The sequence below is a fragment of the Quercus robur genome, chromosome 7 (assembly GCF_932294415.1).
Source record: "Quercus robur chromosome 7, dhQueRobu3.1, whole genome shotgun sequence".
Classification (NCBI taxonomy): domain Eukaryota; kingdom Viridiplantae; phylum Streptophyta; class Magnoliopsida; order Fagales; family Fagaceae; genus Quercus; species Quercus robur.
Window position 1 is genome coordinate 43,674,779 of NC_065540.1, and position 21,613 is coordinate 43,696,391.

At 35.0% G+C, this 21,613-nt stretch overlaps 1 pseudogene; it reads right to left on the bottom strand.

The window, feature by feature from the left end:
* Positions 1-1,190: 1,190 nt before the first annotated feature.
* On the bottom strand, positions 1,191-16,913 carry LOC126691461 (pentatricopeptide repeat-containing protein At3g26782, mitochondrial-like; annotated as a pseudogene).
* Positions 16,914-21,613: the final 4,700 nt, after the last annotated feature.

Genomic DNA, 21,613 nt, shown 5'->3' on the forward strand with positions numbered 1-21,613 from the left:
AAAAATGCCACGTGGAACTCAATATTCAAAAAATTGAGTTCAATGCAAAAAAAATTTAATTGAAACTTGATAACACTAGTAATGAGTTCTATGTAAACTTTAAAAATAAATAAATAAATAAAGTGGAAATACAATCGAGTTCTATATGAATATGATAGAATCAGGAAACCAGGAAATACCATCAAGTTCTATATGATAAATTTTTTTTTTTTTTAATTTGAAGCGGGAAAGTTGCAACATTGAATATGATAGTACATATTACATATATGATTATAAAATCAGACACAATGGAACTTGCAGTTGAAATCAAATTTTAGTAACAAACTTGGATATCTTGTTCAGATCACTTATAAAGCCATAAAAGAAATACCATCCAGAGTAACAACTAACAATTCATATGAAAAATTAAAATAATTATCAGTATTACATAACTTAAAATGTAAGTTTCAGACTGTTTCTCACATCAACACCCCTTTCATTTGACCACTTTTTTTTCCCCAATATGTCAGTTATTCTTACTTTCATTTTCCCTTTTTCCTACCTCTCTTCCTGGGGTAGACATTATATGGGCCTATTTCTTAATTCTGGTTTTCCAGGCTCAGTTTGGCTTAGATATCTTAAATTAGGTTATTTGTGTTGGCTTGGGGGTGGGGGGGAGGGAGTGTCTACAGGGCAAGCATGACTCAATGTGATATATTTTTCCTAATGAGAAAATTCAAAAATTCATGTCTACGTTGACTTCAAATTTACCAATAAGATAATTATTATCTCAGCCCTTCAATAAAAAAAAAGCAATATCAAATTGAGCAAAGGAAATGCATTTGAACAAAATATATGAAAAGCAAGTGAACCTTTGAACATACTCAGCCACCCAATGTTTAGAATGGGTACCACCACCTGGGAACCACCAGAACCGATTCTTCTCATGCACCCGATTTTGTCAAGTTGTGTATGATTCACATTGCTTGACCACATATAATCCCGCTGGTTGGCCATCTTATAATATTCTGGCAGTACAATCAAGCAAAACAAAAGTTTCTCAGGTGGAGGGCAATGCCACTCAAGTTCTCTTCTGCCAACTGCATATTAAGATTAAGCTGAACTCTCATTCAGCCCCCCCCTATTTGAACATGTGGACACCAAACCAAAAACCAAGATAATGTCTCGGTATGGATATTAGAATGCACCACTCAATTGATAAAGTTAGACAAATACTTCCACACAAATTCTTGTATCATCCTACTTAAGCACATCAATATTTCAAAAAAATCCTCCATTTGCAGAAACAAATCCATGGATCGCCCCCTTATCCTCAACGCAACTCCACCCTGGCTTCTTCAGATCCTTCTCATTCATTACTCTCCTTCTTCAACTTCACCCCATTGTCCAACACTTGCCTTTACATTACTCAACAGAGTATGATGCGCGCTATTATTAGGTTCCAATTTCAAAAGCCTATGTGCCAAATATTCCTCGAGTTTTATGTCTTCATGAACTCTACAAGCTGCAAGAAGAGCACTCCAAATCCTACTATCAGGAATAATCACCATTTTCACTATTATGGTATGGCAATGCCTCTTTAATCTTTCATTATTGACCGAAAAGATCCACCATACAAGTGTAATGATCCAAATTAGGTTGAAGACCAAATATCCATTTCATAGAATTATAAACTTCACACCCTTATATAACAAGACCAGAGTGGCCACAAACAGACAGTAAGCTCAAGAAGGTGATACAGTTTGGTATTATTCTTTCCTCTAGCATTATACCAAAAAGTTCTAGGGCTTCAAGACCAAGCCCATGGCTTCCAAAGCCTTCAATCATTGTTGTCCAGGTTACTATATCTTTGACCAATATATTTTCAAAACATGGCCAAAATGGCCAAATACCACCAATTTCAGAAATTTTTTGTAAAAAAACACTATTTCTGAACTATATAGGGAAATACCACTTTTTATGGTACTCGAGTTTCTTAAACTCGAGTTCCTAGAAGTTTTGCCATCGTGCCACTGCTGAGGTGGAAATTGGGCAATTAAAAAAAATTATGTGGTACTCGAGCATGCTAAACTCGAGTACCATGCAACACAATACTCGAGTATAACACGCTCGAGTACCATTTTATAATAAAATGCTGTTTTTTTTTTTTTTTTTTTTTTTTCTAAGGTACTCGAGCTCACCAAACTCGAGTACCTTGTAATATTTTTTTTTTTGGGGGATTATTGACAAATAAACATAAACATAAAATGGAGTTTATTTTATTTATAGAGTACTCGAGCTCATCAAGCTCAAGTACCTAGTAAATTTTTTTTTTTGGGATTATCGACAAATAAACATAAACATAAAAATAAGTAACTTTTTTACGTTTTTATTTATTTAAATAGAAACATTGTAAAATATAGAGATTTTAATTTCAAAATAAGAATTTAATTTCTACATTAAGTAAAATTATTCACTGTTTTCTCACAAAAATTGTTCACTGTTTTCTGCATAAACTATTTCTAGCATTTTGCATAAAATTATTTTCTATTCAACATTATTTAAAAAATTGTTCACTCTCTTTTCTACGTAATTTATTTTCTGTTCACTATTTAAAAAATCGTTCACTGTTTTATCATAAAACACCTAGTGAAATCATTTTTTCTAAGTCTAAACGCCAAATCTGAATGCTTTTTCATGTTTGAATTTCACAATAATCGAATCTATTTTTTCTGCATTGATAAAATCTGTTTCTATATTACTAAAATTTGCACTTTGCCCATCATGTTTACAGTATATTCGAATCTGCTTACTGCATTCATAAAATCTATTTTTTGCATTAAGTAGAACTGTTCACTATTTTCTCATAAAAATTGTTCACTGTTTTTTGCATAAACTATTTTTAGCATTCTGCATAAAATTATTTTATGTTTAGCATTATTTAAAAAATTGTTCACACTCTTTTCCGCGTAAATTATTTTCTGTTCACTATTTAAAAAATTGTTCACTGTTTTCTCATAAAATACCTAGTGAAATCGTTTTTTCTAAATCTAAACGCCAAATCTAAATGCTTTTTCATGTTTGAATTTCACAATAATCGAATCTATTTTTCTGCATTGATAAAATCTGTTTCTCCATTAATAAAATTTGCACTTTGCCCATCATGTTTACTGTATATTCGAATCTGCTTACTGCATTCATAAAATGTGTTTTTTTGCCTTAAGTCAAACTGTTCACTGTTTTCTCATAAAAATTGTTCACAGTTTTCTGCATAAACTATTTCTAGCATTCTGCATAAAATTATTTTTTGTTCAGCATTATTTAAAAAATTGTTCACTCTTTTTTCTGTATAAATTATTGTCTATTCACTATTTAAAAAATCGTTCACTGTTTTCTCATAAATCACCTAGTGAAATCATTTTTTCTAAATCTAAACGCCAAATATGAATGCTTTTTCATGTTTGAATTTCGCAATAATCAAATCTATTTTTCTGCATTGATAAAATCTATTTCTACATTAATAAAATTTGCTCTCTGTACATCACGTTCACTGTATATTCGAATCTGCTTACTGCATTCATAAAATCTGTTTTTTGCATTAAGTAAAACTGTTCACTGTTTTCTCATAAAAATTGTTCACTGTTTTCTGCATAAACAATTTCTAGCATTCTGCATAAAATTGTTTTCTGTTCAGCATTATTTAAAAAATTGTTCACTCTCTTTTCTGCGTAAATTATTTTCTGTCCACTACTTAAAAAATTATTCCCTGTTTTCTCATAAAACACCTAGTGAAATCTTGTTTTCTAATTCTAAAAGCCAAATCTGAATGCTTTTTCATGTTTAAATTTCAAAATGAACGAATTTGTTTTTTAGCATTGATAAAATCTATTTCTACATTAATAAAATTTGCTCTCTGTACATCATTTTTACTGTATATTCGAATCTACTTACTGCATTCATAAAATCTGTTTTTTGCATTAAGTAAAACTATTCACTGTTTTCTCATAAAAATTGTTCACTATTTTTTGCATAAAATTATTTTCTGTTCGCTATTTAAAAACTTGTTCATTTGTTCACTTGTGATAATCCATTTGTTGAAGTAGATCCAAACTTGTTTCGTATTGTATGATTTAATGTTAAGGTGTTGTGACTCATAGCTTAATCAATCTACGAAGTTAGTGGGGGTAGAAATAAGATCATTATTGTGGTGCATTTATAACCTCATTTCATGTTCCAAGCATTATAATTTCAGTTATTAGGGCTTTTCATGTCAATACAGGCTGGAAAAACACTACATAAATTGGATTTTAAATGTTCCCAATGTCACAATGAGATTTGAAGATGTGAGCGGTAGTTGCAGTGTTCTTGAACAAAGCATCATATTTAATTGACATAGTGCTATGTCCCTGGCACCTGGGTATGATTATTCATATATTTAAGTATTCACATGAATGTGGATGATATGACTGGATAGTGTGTGAAATCGTGTCGAGCTATTGAGCAGCATGTGTGAAACAGTGGCATCTGTTGGCGCATGTGGTTCATATGACTACAGTTGGTGCTACAACAGCGGATTGGTGATGTGTTTTCAAAAAACTACTCATGCCACAGTTGGTGCTACATCATGTTTACTGTCTATTCAAATCTGCTTACTGCATTCATAAAATTTGTTTTCTACATTAATTAAAACTATTCATTGTTTTCTCATAAAAATTGTTCACTATTTTCTGCATAAACTATTTTTAGTATTCTGTATAAAATTATTTTCTGCTCAGCATTACTTGAAAAATTGTTCATTGCTTTTTCTGCATAAATTATTCACTGTTCATTAGGTGTTTTATGATACGGATGCTCTAATACCAATGACTACCCAGGAGAGAGCACAACAGTAATATGGAAGCATAAACAATGATAAAATAGATAATAAAGAAGTAAAATGGCAAAATAGGTATATTCAAAATAAGGTTAAAATGAAGTATGGAATATGAAAACAGAAACTAGTAAAATCTTACTTGAATAAAAACTTCAGTCTTTGATAAACTTGAAAACAAACTACTGTCTTTGATACAAGCTTGAAAATAAAACTTTCTGAAGAGAGAGGTTACAAGATTACAAGATGGGGAGAGAGTACAAAAGTCTTTCTGAGGGAGAGGGAAGGCTATTACAAAAGGCTTTCTAAAACATGGAACTTAAAAGCTTAGAATCTTAGAAACTTAGAAACTTGTCTTCTGTCTTCGTAGTCCGTCTCTTTTATAGGTGAAATGAACAATGGTAAAGTAACCTGAGTAGGTAAATTTAACTCAAGTTAATCTATCGGTAGTATGGAAATTAGTACTGATGAGTAATAGTCTGTCTGCGTCTGTTTGGGAATCTTTCAAATCTCGGGAATCTATCAGATCTCTTTTTACGCATGCTAGTAAATAGTAGTAACTTTTGAACATCTATCTATATCTGTCTATATCTGTCTGGACTGTCTTGATTTGTCTGGAAGCTATTCACGCTGTTGGTGAATAGTGATCTGTCGCTAGTGAAATAGTGATTTGTCGCCAGTGAATAGTGATTTTTCGCTAGTGAATAGTTATCTATTGCTAGTGAATAGTGATCTATCTGTCTGTCTTTCAATTTGTATCATTCTAGGATCCTTAACAAACTTTCTTTTCCCAAATAGCCTCCTTGCTGAAGGTATTGGACCATATACGGCTATCCTATTTGTGTAACTATATAAGTAGAAGCCTCTATCTAATTCTTTTTGTGAACATGATGTATAGAGAGCAAATTTTATTAATGTAGAAATAGATTTTATCAAAGCAGAAAAACAAATTCATTCATTTTGAAATTTTTGTGAGAAAATAGTGAACAATTTTACTTAATACAAAAAATAGATTTTATGAATGCAGTAAGCAGATTCGAATATACGGTAAACATGATGGGTAGAGTGCAAATTTTATTAATGAAGAAACAGATTTTATCAATGCAGAAAAATAGATTCGATTATTGTGAAATTCAAACATGAAAAAACGATTTTGTAGGTGATTTATGAGAAAACAGTGAACAGAAAATAATTTATGCAGAAAAGAGAGTGAACAATTTTGTAAATAATGCTGAACGGAAAATAATTTTATGCAAAATGCTAGAAATAGTTTATGTAGAAAATAATGAACAATTTTTATGAGAAAACAGTGAACAGTTTTACTTAATGCAAAAAACAGATTTTATGAATGCAGTAAGCAGATTCGAATATACAGTAAACATGATGTATAGGGAGCAAATTTTATTAATGTAGAAATAGATTTTATCAATGCAGAAAAACAAATTCGTTCATTTTGAAATGTAAACATGAAAAAGCATTCAGATTTGGCTTTTAAAATTAGAAAACAAGATTTCACTAGGTTTTTTATGAGAAAATAGGGAATAATTTTTTAAATTGTAAACAGAAAATAATTTACGCAGAAAAGAGAGTGAACAATTTTTTAAATAATGCTGAACATAAAATAATTTTATGTAGAATGCTAGAGATAGTTTATGCAGAAAACAGTGAACAGTTATACTTAATGCAAAAAACAGATTTTATGAATGCAGTAAGTAGATTTGAATATACAGTAAACATGATGTATATAGTGCAAATTTTATTAATGTAGAAACATATTTTATCAATGCAAAAAAACAAATTCGTTCATTTGGAAATTTAAACATGAAAAAGCATTCAGATTTGGTTTTTAAAATTAGAAAACAAGATTTTACTAGGTGTTTTATGAGAAAACAAGAATTAATTTTTTAAATAGTGAACAAAAAATAATGTACGTAGAAAAGAGAGTGAACAATTTTTTAAATAATGCTGAAGAGAAAATAATTTTATGCAGAATGCTAGAAATAGTTTATGCAGAAAATAGTGAACAATTTTTATGATAAGACAATGAACGGTTTTACTTAATGCAAAAAACAGATTTTATGAATGCAGTAATCAGATTCGAATATACGTGAACATGATGTACAGAGAGCAAATTTTATTAATGTAGAAATAGATTTTATCAATGCAGAAAAATAGATTCGATTATTGTGAAATTCAAACATGAAAAAGCATTCAAATTTGGCATTTAGATTTAGAAAAAACGATTTCACTAGGTGTTTTATGAGAAAATAGTGAACGATTTTTTAAATAGTGAACAGAAAATAATTTACGCAGAAAAGAGAGTGAGCAATTTTTTAAATAATGTTGAATAGAAAATAATTTTATGCAAAATGCTAGAAATAGTTTATGGAGAAAATAGTGAACAATTTTTGTGAGAAAACAGTGAATAGTTTTACTTAATGTAGAAATTAAATTCTTATTTTGAAATTAAAATCTCTATATTTTACAATGTTTCTATTTAAATAAATAAAAACGCAAAAAAGTTACTTATTTTTATGTTTATGTTTATTTGTTGATAATCCCCAAAAAAAAAAAAAAAATACTAGGTACTTGAGCTTGATGAGCTCGAGTACTCTATAAATAAAATAAACTCCATTTTATGTTTATGTTTATTTGTCAATAATCCCAAAAAAAAAAAAAAAAATTACAAGGTACTCGAGTTTGGTGAGCTCGAGTACCTTAGAAAAAAAAAAAAACAGCATTTTATTATAAAATGGTACTCGAGCCTGTTATACTCGAGTATTGTGTTGCATGGTACTCGAGTTTAGCATGCTCGAGTACCACAAAATTTTTTTTAATTGCCCAATTTCCACCTCAGCAGTGGCACGATAGCAAAACTTCTAGTAACTCGAGTTTAAGAAACTCAAGTACCATAAAAAGTGGTATTTCCCTATATAGTTCCGAAACAGTGTTTTTTTACAAAAAATTTCTGAAATTGGTGGTATTTGGTCATCAAAACACATTCTAGCAGAAGAAATGTTTCCACATCTTATGCACATGTTTAAGACACAGGTTTCCATGTGTGTTGTTCCGTCCATGGATTTGTAAAACAAGTTTTCTTATAGAGTAGCAATGATTGCCTTACCCAATTGCACTGCTGCCAGATGCGTATATGCATCTGGAATGCTTGTCATAATCTCAGCCCTGTCCTCAAAATTTGCAGCTTGCATTTGATGGAACAAATTTATGGCATCCTTAATATATCCATTTGAATGAATGCCGGCGGCATAGCTCCAAACTTAGCAGTGTTTCTCTGGGTTCTATAAACAATTGAGCTGATATCTCTGTTTCTGCACATTTAGCAGAAAAATCCAAAAAAGAAGTCAACAAAACATAATTGCTAAAACCAGTTTTAATGGCTAAAGAATGTATCTATTCACTTTAAATAGATCTCTAGACTTCGCAAATGCTGATATAAGTAATGTTAAAAGTCTCAATGCTGAGTGTAGATATACCCTGCATTTCGCTAAACCTATTCACTAACTTTTCAACATTCCCCTTCATGGAATAAAAGGAAATCAGAATATTCCACGAAACATCATCCTTTCAGTCCATCTTGCTGAAAAATATTCAAACTTCTTCAACACTACCTGTCCTAGTACACACTTTCAAAACTGAATTTTGTACTGATCCATCTGTTTCTAACCCACTAAACATGAAGTTGCCTCCCATGAATCAAACTATCACCAGCACTACAAGCCTGCAACATTACCATCAATGTCACTGAATCGGGTTCAGACTTTACCATCATTTCCCGGAACAAATCAAAAGCATTACTAACACTTCCCTCACAAACATACCCCAAAATCATCGACATCCAAAAAACCACATCTCATCAAACAGTTTACGTGCAAAACATACACACCCCTCAATTATTGCATTGCAAAGGTACACATCAAATCGAAAACCCATTTTCGTTGAGACACAATGGACCATCTATCCATATAAGAAAAAGCTGAATAAAAAAGACCCACATTAATGATCAAATTCCACGCAATAGTATGAGGTTTATTTTTTCTTCTAAAAAAAAAAAAAGTATGAGGTTTATTTTTTTAACAAGTCTCAGTTCATTTCCTGTTATTATAATTTATAACTACGTAATTATAATTACTTTTGTTTCTAAAAAAAAAATAACTACGGAATTTTTCTCATAAAAAAAAATCAAATTCTAAATTATAAATGAATTATTAAAATATAATTTTTTTTAGAAGGATTTTATATATCTATATAATAATTAATAGCCGAAACGTTTGACTTTTCGTTGACCACTTCTCATTCCGCCACACGGCTACATAAATTGCTGACATGTTCACTTTAAAACACTAAACAATTGTATCTTTTCGGTGATTTGCTTATTTAGTTTCGTGTGGGTAACTACTTATTATTGTTTATATACGCTGTTTACTTTTTGTTTTCTTCTTTTCGTTTTTCCGTTTTCTGTTTTTTTTCCCCTCTGCGAGAACAAACCCAACGAAGGTTGTGGACAAAAAACAGAGCACCCTTGTCGCTATTGCTATTGGTAATTCTTTTCTTCACAATCATGATATTGTTTTTTGTTTTTAATTTTTAATTTTTATAATAACAAACATTTATAACTAAGGCATTGAAATATTTTGTGCACACCATGTGTTTGAGAAAATTTTGCGCAGAGTAAACCAATTGCCGATAGTGTTTTGCCTTTGTCATATTTGTTGTGTTTGCTCTGTGTCTGAGATATTTTCCAACCATTGTATAAAGTTGTTTTGATGCTTGACAGTAGTGGTGGGATTAATTAAATTATATTATATTAAGATATTTGTCTTCTTGAATCTTTGTTTGATTGAGCATTGGTCTATATATTTGCTGGTCTATGTGTATTATGTGTATTGTGCCTGCGCTGCATTGTTTGGTTTTGAAATATAGTTGGCTTATAATATATTATATGATATTAAGCCTTTTTTGTCTCTTACGATTTATTGCTTGGTTGGGCATTATTTAGGTTCTGTAGTGTATTCGTACTATGCTGCTCTTTTTCTGCAATTCGGTGATGAAGTCAAAGCAAATGTTTTATTTGCATCTCTTGGTAAGTGGTGATTGGTCATTGTAGTACATACACGACAGTATATGGTAAGGCAATGAATAACTGTCTAAAGATTTTATGTTTCGTACATTTTATGGATAGTTGAGGATATTTAAGATTTAATTCTTCATTTTATTTTAAACTTAAGTTTGATTTTTATTTTTCATTAAGTAATTAATGTTTCATCTTTATATAAAATAGTTTTTCCGTGCATCACATAGGTTAGCGACTAGTATATATATATATATATATATATATATTAAATGACCCATGTATGTATGTTTTCAGTCAAATTAGTATTTAAAAAATAGGGTATTTAAAGGATGCCGTTTCTTAATAGATTTAGACGGAAAGACCAAGTTGATTCATTTTTACAAAATGAAAGACTTATTAATTGACAAAAAAGTAAAATTTTTAAAGATTTATTTGAGAATTGAAATTAAGGTCTAGGACTAAATTGAATATTAGCTTTGATTTTTAAAAAAACTAGTTGAAGGCGAGTGTGGTACATGGTTTTTTTTTTGACTGAGTGGTACATGGTTTTTAATGATCAACGTACGTGTTCTTCAATAATAGTCTTTCAATGTCTCTATGAAGTTATTGTTGATTTTAGAGAAATTAGACAAAAAGGCTCACAATTCGGAAATTGTTTCAATTTAAAAGCTTTCCACATATTTATTATTTATTCTCATTGTTCAGGATAGTAATGGAGCAAAAAACGCTAAAAAGAAAAAAATTATTAATTAAACTCTGCATTTCCCTTAAAATTTATTCATAAACTATTGATTGTTTATTGGGGGTGTGGGGCTAGTGAATTCGTGGACCAGGCCCACTTTACATGGGGGCCCAGGGCCTAGGGCCCAAGCCGAGGAGAGCCATTGCCGAGGACGACCTCTTGCTCGGCACCTCACGAAATGCCTGAAGAAAGGGGGAAACTGAGTTCAGGGGCAGGGTAAGGGAAAAAGCTGCCAACATCATAATACCAAGCCCTGTATCTGACAAGTCCATACTTTAAACCATACCCTTTAACTTTCCCAACGACCCCAAACCATACTGGGTATGGGTTGACAGGATAGGTCTGCACCCCAGAAAAGTGAAACTTACACGTGGACTCTAAAGAGGAAAGCAAACATGAGTATAAAAGGAAAAATACCCTCAGAAGAAAAGGGGAGGAGGACTCTCTCCCCCGGTAAAAGGGGAGAAATGGAAGGATATAAGGATCCTTGGACAGCGTCCGAGGACAAAAGTCCTACAACCTGTACCAATGGAGGGCTTAGCCGGTCAAGCCAGGCCCGCCCATATAAGAATTTCCATAGATGCCACGATCAAACCGTCCACCTGTGCCCAAGGTCATGCCTTTCAAGCCCACTCTCTACAAATCATATTGTTGGGGCCCATTGCATACGAGCCCAACGTCACTCTTGGGCCGTTAAACAAATCGTGTCCCTACAATTGGCGCCGTCTGTGGGAAGGCTTGCGCGTTGGCTCAGGCGGCGGCGAAGTTAAGCCTTTGTCGAGCAAGGGTCTATGAGGGTGCCTTCATTACCAGCGACATGTTGTTGTTGTTCCAACATAAGTTCCCACTAGGAGCTATGCCTGGCAGTGCCAAGGGCACAGGCAATTCTAGGGGCTTCCAACATCAAGTTAACCCCTACCCACCTGGGTCAAGGGGCTAACCTTTGGAAATTAAATCAATAGATAAGTAAAAGAAAAACTACAAGTTTTGGATAGAACCAAGGCCTTGCATGGCCCTCGGACTCAAGCCTCTGGGGAAACCAACTACTTAGAAGAAAAACTACAAGTTTTGGACAGAACCAAGGCCTTGGATGGTCCTCGGACTCAAGCCTCTGGGGAAACCAACTACTTAGAAGAAAAACTACAAGTTTTGGACAGAACCAAGGCCTTGCATGGTCCTCGGACTCAAGCCTCTGAGGAAACCAACTACTTAAAAGAAAAACTACAAGTTTTGAACAGAACCAAGGCCTTGCATGGTCCTCGGACTCAAGCCTCTGGGGAAACCAACTACTTAGAAGAAAAACTACAAGTTTTGGACAGAACCAAGGCCTTGCATGGTCCTCGGACTCAAGCCTCTGGGGAAACCAACTACTTAGAAGAAAAACTACAAGTTTTGGACAGAACCAAGGCCTTGCATGGTCCTCGGACTCAAGCCTCTGGGGAAACCAACTACTTAGAAGAAAAACTACAAGTTTTGGACAGAACCAAGGCCTTGCATGGTCCTCGGACTCAAGCCTCTGAGGAAACCAACTACTTAAAAGAAAAACTACAAGTTTTGAACAGAACCAAGGCCTTGCATGGTCCTCGGACTCAAGCCTCTGGGGAAACCAACTACTTAGAAGAAAAACTACAAGTTTTGGACAGAACCAAGGCCTTGCATGGTCCTCGGACTCAAGCCTCTGGGGAAACCAACTACTTAGAAGAAAAACTACAAGTTTTGGACAGAACCAAGGCCTTGCATGGTCCTCGGACTCAAGCCTCTGGGGAAACCAACTACTTAGAAGAAAAACTACAAGTTTTGGACAGAACCAAGGCCTTGCATGGTCCTCGGACTCAAGCCTCTGGGGAAACCAACTACTTAGAAGAAAAACCACAAGTTTTGGACAGAACCAAGGCCTTGCATGGTCCTCGGACTCAAGCCTATGGGGAAACCAAGTACACAGGAAAAACTACAAGTTTTGGACAGAACCAAGGCCTTGCATGGTCCTCGGACTCAAGCCTATGGGGAAACCAAGTACTCAAAAGAAAAACTACGTTACATGGACCTTAAAATCTGTCCGAGGATAGCTCTCCATTAACAATTGGGTTAATCCCTAAACTGTATGGATTCCCAAGTCTGCTCTCGGATCCTCAGTACCAAAGGGATTGATGCAATATAGAGCAACATGTTACCAAAAACACAATCGAAGTCCCTCACTGCTCGGCCATCCTTTCGGATGGATTATTTAGAGTTTATCGTTCTCGGACGGTCTCCTCGCACGTATCACGGAACATTCAGCTGTTATCTCAGTTAGTTTCCTGAGTTTAATTTACTGTGAATTATCATGAATTATCGTTATTATGCCTGGTAATGTCGATAAATTAGAATTAGTCGGATTATGTTTCAAGGTTTCCTGCTCCAAGTATCATTGAAGAAAAACACACATAGAGCACACCCATTCACAAAGTAGTTGTTGCAAAAAAAAAAAAAAAAAAAAAAAAAAAAATTTAAAACAAGTAAATAAATTCCACTTTTATTAAGACAAATAAATAATACAGCGTGCAATGAAAAGCTGGAATAAGCTTATATTAAAGCTAACTACATAAGCGAAAAGAAAGATACAAGAGAGTAAAGAGAAAACCGAGGAAGTAGTACAGAGGAGAGGTTGGCTGCTGTTTCAAGACGTTGTTCAAGGAAAACCATTCCTTAGCACTTTTACATGCCTATAACTCAGGCAGCCAAAGAACCCAACGTGGGGCTTGCACCGTTGAAGAAAAGACGTAGAGAGCCCAACTTCGGGCTAGCGGAGCTGAAGAAAAGGTGCAGAGAACCCAACTTGAGGCCAGCACCGTTGAAGAAAAGGTGCAGGGAGCCGGAAGTTGATGGGCCTTCACGTAACCACGTCTGCGATAAAGCAGACGGCGCTGATGGCGGAAAACTTTACTTCTGATGCACCAAGAATCTGGTGCGACCAGTACTTGCTTCGGATTTTGACTAAAAGAAGGAGAAACACCATTTCCCCCTTTGTCAAGACGGAATATTTTCTTGAATCTGTGCCTCCCTTGCCCAGACCACGCTACCTTGAGTCTCGGAAGGACCCGGCGCCTCTGTGGCGGATGGAGTTCCTTCACCCCAACCCGCGCCTCAAGCATATTACACTAAGGGTGGATAACACCGGATATGGAGGCTGTGATTATGGCTGAAGGATTATGGTTTGGGAGGAAACTGAAGGATTTATGTGTAAGTGGAGCAACCTCCTATCCTATTTATTTAAAAGACAAGGAGGTGACATTTAATTCACGCAGAGTTCCAAGGAACGCTACAGACAAAATGATTTCGGCTCAATTCCCAACGCCACCTGCAACCATAAGATTAAAGGATTCTCATGAAGGCGCGTCTCGAACGCTGGAACGTCAAAGGGCACCGCGTGACTAAAGACTAAAGGAATGCCTCTTAATCCAGTGCATCTCCTATGCAAATGGAAAAGCCTAAACATCAAAAAGTATATAATCTGAGTGAGTCGTGATGTGGGCCCAGCATTATCAAAATCCTCATCCCCAACTAAAAGTCGGGCAGCAGGATTTTGAGGGGCTATTGTGGGGCTAGTGAATTCGCGGACCAGGCCCACTCTACATGGGGGCCCAGGGCCTAGGGCCCAATCCGAGGAGAGCCATTGCCGAGGACGACCTCTTGCTCGGCACCTCACGAAATGCCTGAAGAAAGGGGGAAACTGAGTTCAGGGGCAGGGTAAGGGAAAAAGCTGCCAACATCATAATACCAAGCCCTGTATCTGACAAGTCCATACTTTAAACCATACCCTTTAACTTTCCCAACGACCCCAAACCATACTGGGTATGGGTTAACAGGACAGGTCTGCACCCCAGAAAAGTGAAACTTACACGTGGACTCTAAAGAGGAAAGCAAACATGAGTATAAAAAGAAAAATACCCCCAGAAGAAAAGGGGCGGAGGACTCTCTCCCCCGGTAAAAGGGGAGAAATGGAAGGATATAAGGATCCTTGGACAGCGTCCGAGGACAAAAGTCCTACAACCCGTACCAATGGAGGGCTTAGCCGGTCAAGCCAGGCCCACCCATATAAGAATTTCCATAGACGCCACGATCAAACCGTCCACCTGTGCCCAAGGTCATGCCTTTCAAGCCCACTCTCTACAAATCATATTGTTGGGGCCCATTGCATACGAGCCCAACGTCACTCTTGGGCCGTTAAACAAATCGTGTCCCTACAGGGGGAGTGAGAGATGACTAGACATCTTTAAGATTTTTTTTCTTATTAATTGAAATAGCAATATTGTATTTTAGTTAGTATTTTATATTTTAATTTTAGGTTTGATGATTTTTTAGATTAATTTTTTCATAAATAAATTAAGTTGCTTAATTGATAACTAAAATGGCATGTTATGATTTTCATTGGACCAGCTAGCTCATGTGACAGTTTAGGTGGCACTTGATGGGCAGCTAGGTATGACGCATTAATTTAAGTGTCCAAATCGAAACAATATATAAAGTTAGGGGAGCAAATCCAAATTTTTAAAACAATAGGGAGTAAAATCAAAATTATTCTATTTTATAGGTGTAAAATTGTAATTAGCATAATTTTCAATTTATTCTATTTAGATTTTAAACAATTTATTTAATTACTTAAAATTTTTAGCCTATTTATTTAATATGGTATAGTTGAATTCACATAGCGTGATTTAATTAAACCAACTTAGCTTAGGTAATTGGCTTTTGTGGCATTTAGTGGCCACCATATCAACAAAAAGACTTGAATCAAAGGGGGCAAATCAAAATTGCCGCAAACATTAAGGATATAAGAAATTTAATCAAAATTTATCAATTGAGCTAAACTAAAATCCATTTTACATCACAGATTTTTTTTTCTTTTTTTGGGAGTTAAACTTGTCCACATCATTTCTTGATTGAAAGTTATGTATATCAAAATACAAAGCTTCCTCACAGGTGGGAGAAAGTCCTCAATCTAAACAACATTGTCAACTAAATTCCTAAAGAATTTTGCTAAACAATGAGGGCCTGTTTGGTAAGTAATTCCAAACAACAGTTTTTAGTGTTTAAAAATACTGAATTTGCCAAACTTACCAATTTTTTCTAAAAACACATTCACATACCAAACACAAAATTATATTTTTTTTCACATTTTTAAATATGTTATTTGAAACACAGTGCAAAACATATTTTTTGCATTATGAGTACTTTAAACGCATGTTTTCTTAACACTTTTTAAACCATAGTTTTCACATTATTTTGAATAACAATACTTGAAAACCGCTACCAAATAAGCCCTGAGCTATTGAGTTAGCAGCCCGTGCTACATGAGATAGAGAACTCCACCACAAAATTTTATTTATATAGGATAAACTACACAATTTCATTTAAAAAAAAAAAAAAACCTAAACTAGATCAATACAATTCAAGCTAGAGGAGACACCTCCAATCAAAATTGACAATTGAGACAACATTACAATAAGATTTGCTAGATCTAACCCAATTGTCATATTTATCTAATTCCCCAAAACAACTTTCATAGTGACAAAATGAAAGAATTCCTATAGAGAACAACAACTTTTGGTATCTTTATTTTCCCAACTTTTGACGACCCAACAAATTTTCCCTATCAGATATCACTCTTTGTCAGGCTAGATCTTTCTTGGTAGGGAGGGTACTCCAAGAAAGATCTAGCCTAACAAAGATCTAGCCTGACAAAGAGTGATATCGGTGGTGTGACTTGGCTCTCAGTGGTACGCGCAATACAGATTCTGGTTACGTTTCGAGGGGTCACTTGCCATCCTGCTTGGCCATTGAAAGAACGGTTCGTGCTTTACCTTCTCTAGGATCTTGTGTAATGGTTCTTGGAACACAGCATGGACTGCCTGCGCCCCAATGGATCCAGACTGTTCCGAGTAATCTCTTCTCGGCCTGTTACTATTGATAATACGGTCCGACCTGAAGTCCCTCCTCTCCTGAGGGACAACCTTCGCTTTGCCCTTTCCCGTCTGCTGGTCTTCCTCGACCTTTTTGTACTTGTCGATTTTGTCCATGAGTTGGCGCACACTAGTGACCGGCTTCCCAGTCAGGGACTTCCTTAAGCCATGCTTTGTCGGCAGGCCCCTCTTGAATGTACTAATGGCGACGTCATCATAATTTCCCTCTATCTCATTATACATTTCCCAGTACCTGTCTGAATAGGCCTTTAGTGTTTCTCCTTCTCGCATGGACAAGGATAGGAGGGAATTTAAGGGCCGAGGGACTCTGCTGCTGGTAATGAAGCGGGAACCAAAAGCCTATGTCAGCTGCTTAAAGGAATTTATGGAATTTGGCTTAAGGTCATCAAACCATCTCATTGCCATAGGTCCCAGGCTGGACGGAAACACCTTACACATCAACACCTCATCCTTGGAATGGACAGCCATCCTCTGATTAAACTGGCTTACATGCTCTACTGGGTCAGTCCGACCATTGTATATGGCAAATGTTGGTTGATGGAACCGTCGAGGAAGCTCTGCCCCTTCTATTCTACGCGTGAAAGGCGACTGGGAGATGCGATCCAGGGCCTTGCTCATGGCATCGTTGGCCAGGCCTTGGTAAGATGGGCTTTTGTGGCCGTGTTTGCGAGGTTGCTCTTCCTCATAGGAAAAAGTCTCGCTTGAAGGGGTTCTTGATCTCCGCCTGTATTCATTGTCCTCATCACTGCTAGTATCCGAGCCGGGTGAAGGACGTTTTCGCTGCGCTCGGCGCAGCTTCTTATTCAAGTCATCAATTTCTTGCTGTAAAGCCTTTCGATTGTTTCGCTTATGGGATGCATGTCCTTTCCCTTTCGAGCGGCTCCTGCTCGTGTGGGAGGTGTTCACATTGCCCTCTCGCTGCTTGTCTTGATCTTTCTCCCGTTCGAGATTCAAAAAGTTGTCCTGCCGTTGGGAATCTGCGCGTCCGATTTGGCGTAGACCTGATCCTTCCATTTCTTATGGTTTCACTTGTTGAGACACAAGTTCTTCCCACAGACGGCGCCAATTGTAGGGTCTGTTTTTGGGGCCCAGGCCCAGCAAGTAGGTGATTTTGGCCCAAAGAACCCTAGACAATGAATTTGTAGAGAGCGGGTTACAGAACTAGGACTTGACGAAGTGAATGTTAGTTAATTTTAGGCCATGCAGCGGTTTGGACGTAAGAATACCTCCTTCATGTCCACTGGATACTCGGTCCGAGGAGACGTATGGGTGTACCTCTGTTTTTGATTAAAGGCTCTAATCTTTTTCTCTCTCTCTATATCCTTCTTTCTTTTCTTTTTCCGATCCCCTCTTCATTGGGATGCCCTTCTCTTATATAGCCTCCTTAAAGTAATAAGGGCCTTACACTTGTTGATCATCTGGACCTTCACTTGAGTGCCTGTCCCATCGGACATCCACCCCACCTTTCTGTGAGTTGCAGTGGCCAAGGTAACACTGTTCGCCTGTCCTCTCCACATTAATGCGGCCAGAAAAGTAGTTTCCTTGTATTTAATGCGGCAGTTGTGGTTTCCCCTTGGACATCCTATACTCTCATTTTTCTCCTTGCTTTGTGAGGCTCATCCTTACTACCAATATTTGTTTGGAATGATTCCCCATTATGGATAGGGTGCACATTGGGCCCATATTTGGCATGTCCGAGGAGACATTCCTCCTCGGACGTCTTTTTAAATAAGTTTGGACTTATTAGGGTTGGGTCGGAAGTCTTTTTGGCGCCCCATTTTCTCCTCGGTTGTGGCTGGACTCTGCATGGGCCCAAGGCCCGTTGTTTGACTTGGGAATTTTACCCTTACACATGGCATAGTCGTTGAAACCTACTAAACATGTTCAAATATTGCAAAAACTAATAGAAAAATTTAGATGTAAAAATTTCCAAGATGCCAAAAATATATGACTATTCAAAAGAGAAAAATAAGAAGAAGAAAAAGTTATATGAACCCATAAGGTAAGAAGTTTTAAATTTTAATGGGTCTAAACTTTAAACAATGAAAAAAAATCACATGTTAGGTTGTGTTCCTAGCAACCCTGAAAGAAAAAGTAAAGGGGAAAAAAAAACCATGAAATAACATCAAGCAATAAGTTTTAATGGGTTTAAACTATAAACAATGAACAAAAATAATCATAAACAATCATAGGTGCAGGGTTTGGTTACCAAGATCAGATGGTTGTAAAACACAACCTTTCAACATTGATTTAGGGTTATGTAGAAAGCAACATAAATGACAGAAAATTGTTTTTACGTTGTTTGCCATGCCAACCATCTAAATATATTAATTCCAAAAAATATTAAATAAAATAATTCATAGAATTATATGAGATAATTAAGAAGAACATAAAGCCCTTGCTTGGATGTTATTTGTGGATGACTGTCCATCACTACAATTCATAGACTTTGTTGTTAATTCATAGACTTTGCGTATTTGTTGTTCTCATTGAAGAATTAACTTGCTTCCGACTATGGCTTCAATTTGATATGTGTGTTTTCTTTGTGAAAATTTGAGTGAGTACAAAGAGTTTTGACCTTGGCAGGGGTTTATATTTGTTGAAATTTCTGTTATAGAATTTTAGTTGAAGTAGAATTTTCAAGCATTTGAAACATATATCTAATAGAGTTTTATTTAAACTAAACTATTGTAACACTTGATAAGATAATTACACGTTGAAGGAAAATAATAAACATATAAGATATAAAACCAAAAATAAAAAGAATCTAAAATAAAAAAGAAAAGAAAATAGTGGTGACATGGAAAATTGTAGGAACTCCAGAGACTTCGGTTATATATATATATATATATATACACATATATAGATGAGCCAGATTGGTGAAATTGTTTAAACTCTAAGTCCTAATAAATTTGAGAGCAAGTTTAAAAACACAATAAAATCTCATAATATTTTCATAATATTCTTGTTTTGAGTTGCAGTGAATAATAATAATAAGTATTATTATTATTATTATTATTATTATTATTATTATTTTGGCTTATGGTCAGTTGACACCTAATTTGTAATTATATTGTGAAATTTTGTTGCGTCTATAAAAGAACTTTAAAAATATGGTGGAATATAGTATTCAAGTTTGAGTAGATAATATTATCTATTGAATAAATTTTCAATGAAAAAGTGTTAATCATATCATGGAAGGAAATATAATGACGATCTAGTGTTGTTATTATTATTATTATTATTATTTTGGCATCACTACTCTTTTTATTCCTAATTTATCAATTTATATTTTTAGCTACCAACCATGGTGGATGGGGTTTGGCCCATTAACCCATGGGCTAGGGGTCTTCGGCCAGTGTTAAAGGCTCCACCTTGAAATCCAATATAGATCCAATCACTTTTATAGCCCCACTTGGTAACAAGCCTACGTTACTAGGCTCGACACTACTCTTCTTATTAAATATCCGTTTATCAGTATGTGTATATATACAACCTATATATATATCTATATTCTATATAATAACTAATAGTCGAAACGTTTGACTTTTTGTTGACTACTCCTCATTGTGCCATGTGGCTATATAAATTACTGACACGTTTACATTTTTAAAAACCCGAAACATTGTGCCTTTTCGTTTGGTGGTTTTTGCAAGACATTTAAATTTTCCTAGATAAGATACATCTTTTGGTAAAGAGATATATTTCTTCCCAAAAGACATGAAGAAGTTTATAAATATTGATACTCTGCATTCATTTGTTACACAATTTACATTATCTCTCTATCAGTTTTGGTGATCCCCACCTAACGGAATTACTATTCACATTGTAGGATCCAATAATGGTATCCGAGCAGGTTCTTGATGCAATTTTTTAATAAGATTATATCAATCATGGTTTCATTGTGGAAAATTTGTGTGACTGTTGAGGACTGAGTTATCTTATGGAAGAGAGAGAAAATAGTACGATGATGGCATGTTATCAGAATTTCATGGTGATATAATTCTATCATGTGGTGGTGACGTTCAAAAGCCAAGTTACACCAGTTTAGATCAAGGCAATAACCATATATTCGAATTTGTTGTGCAAAGGTGAACCATCACGTCAATGGCTACATTGACCAACAAAGGAGAAGATGGCAACTAAAGCAAAACAAGTTTCCCAACAATGAGGAAGAAGAATGACGAAACAAATGTGTCATTTTGTTCTAAACTGCTGAGATGTGAATGGGATGTCGTTTAGCCTAAAGTCAAATCATACCTTCAATTCGAAAGATACAAATATTGTCGATCATAAGTGAAGCCATATTGTTCTTTCTTTGTGTTGTGGTGCCGTGGACGGAACAAGGAAGTAAGTGGTTGGCATGAGCATGACTTGAGATGAACCAAGTAATATAACTACATGCATTATTTCAGACGTGTAAAGCATGGATATTGCCACCAAAGTTTTCTTTTAAACCAAACTTTATCATTTGTATCATGAGTGCCAATCTTGCAATTCCTTCACCATTTTAGGATTAATACTTCTTAATAGTAATAGAAAATAGAAGTAACATGAACTTCAGAAAAGAGTCTACCAATCCAAATGCTTCGCAAACGTCTCAAGACAACTACATCAAAAACTTATTACTAAATCTTAATTCTTTACTTTATCTACTTTTACTTTATAGAGAATTTTTTTTTTTTTTTTTGGGTTCATGTGATTTTTTTTTCTTAATTAAAGATGTGATTTTTGGTTTATTAAAATTGTCATTCAATCTCACATATAATCTATGTATGATCTATCCATATTTTAATTAATTGTTTGTTTAGATTCAACATAAAAGATAATGGAATAAGGTGTTATAATTTTAATATTGTTCCATGTATTGAATTATCTATATTATTATTACCACAACCAAGCAAAATTGAGAAAGTCATATTACTACTCAAATTTGAAACTTAGTATTCTCCTCATCATGGTCTTTATTT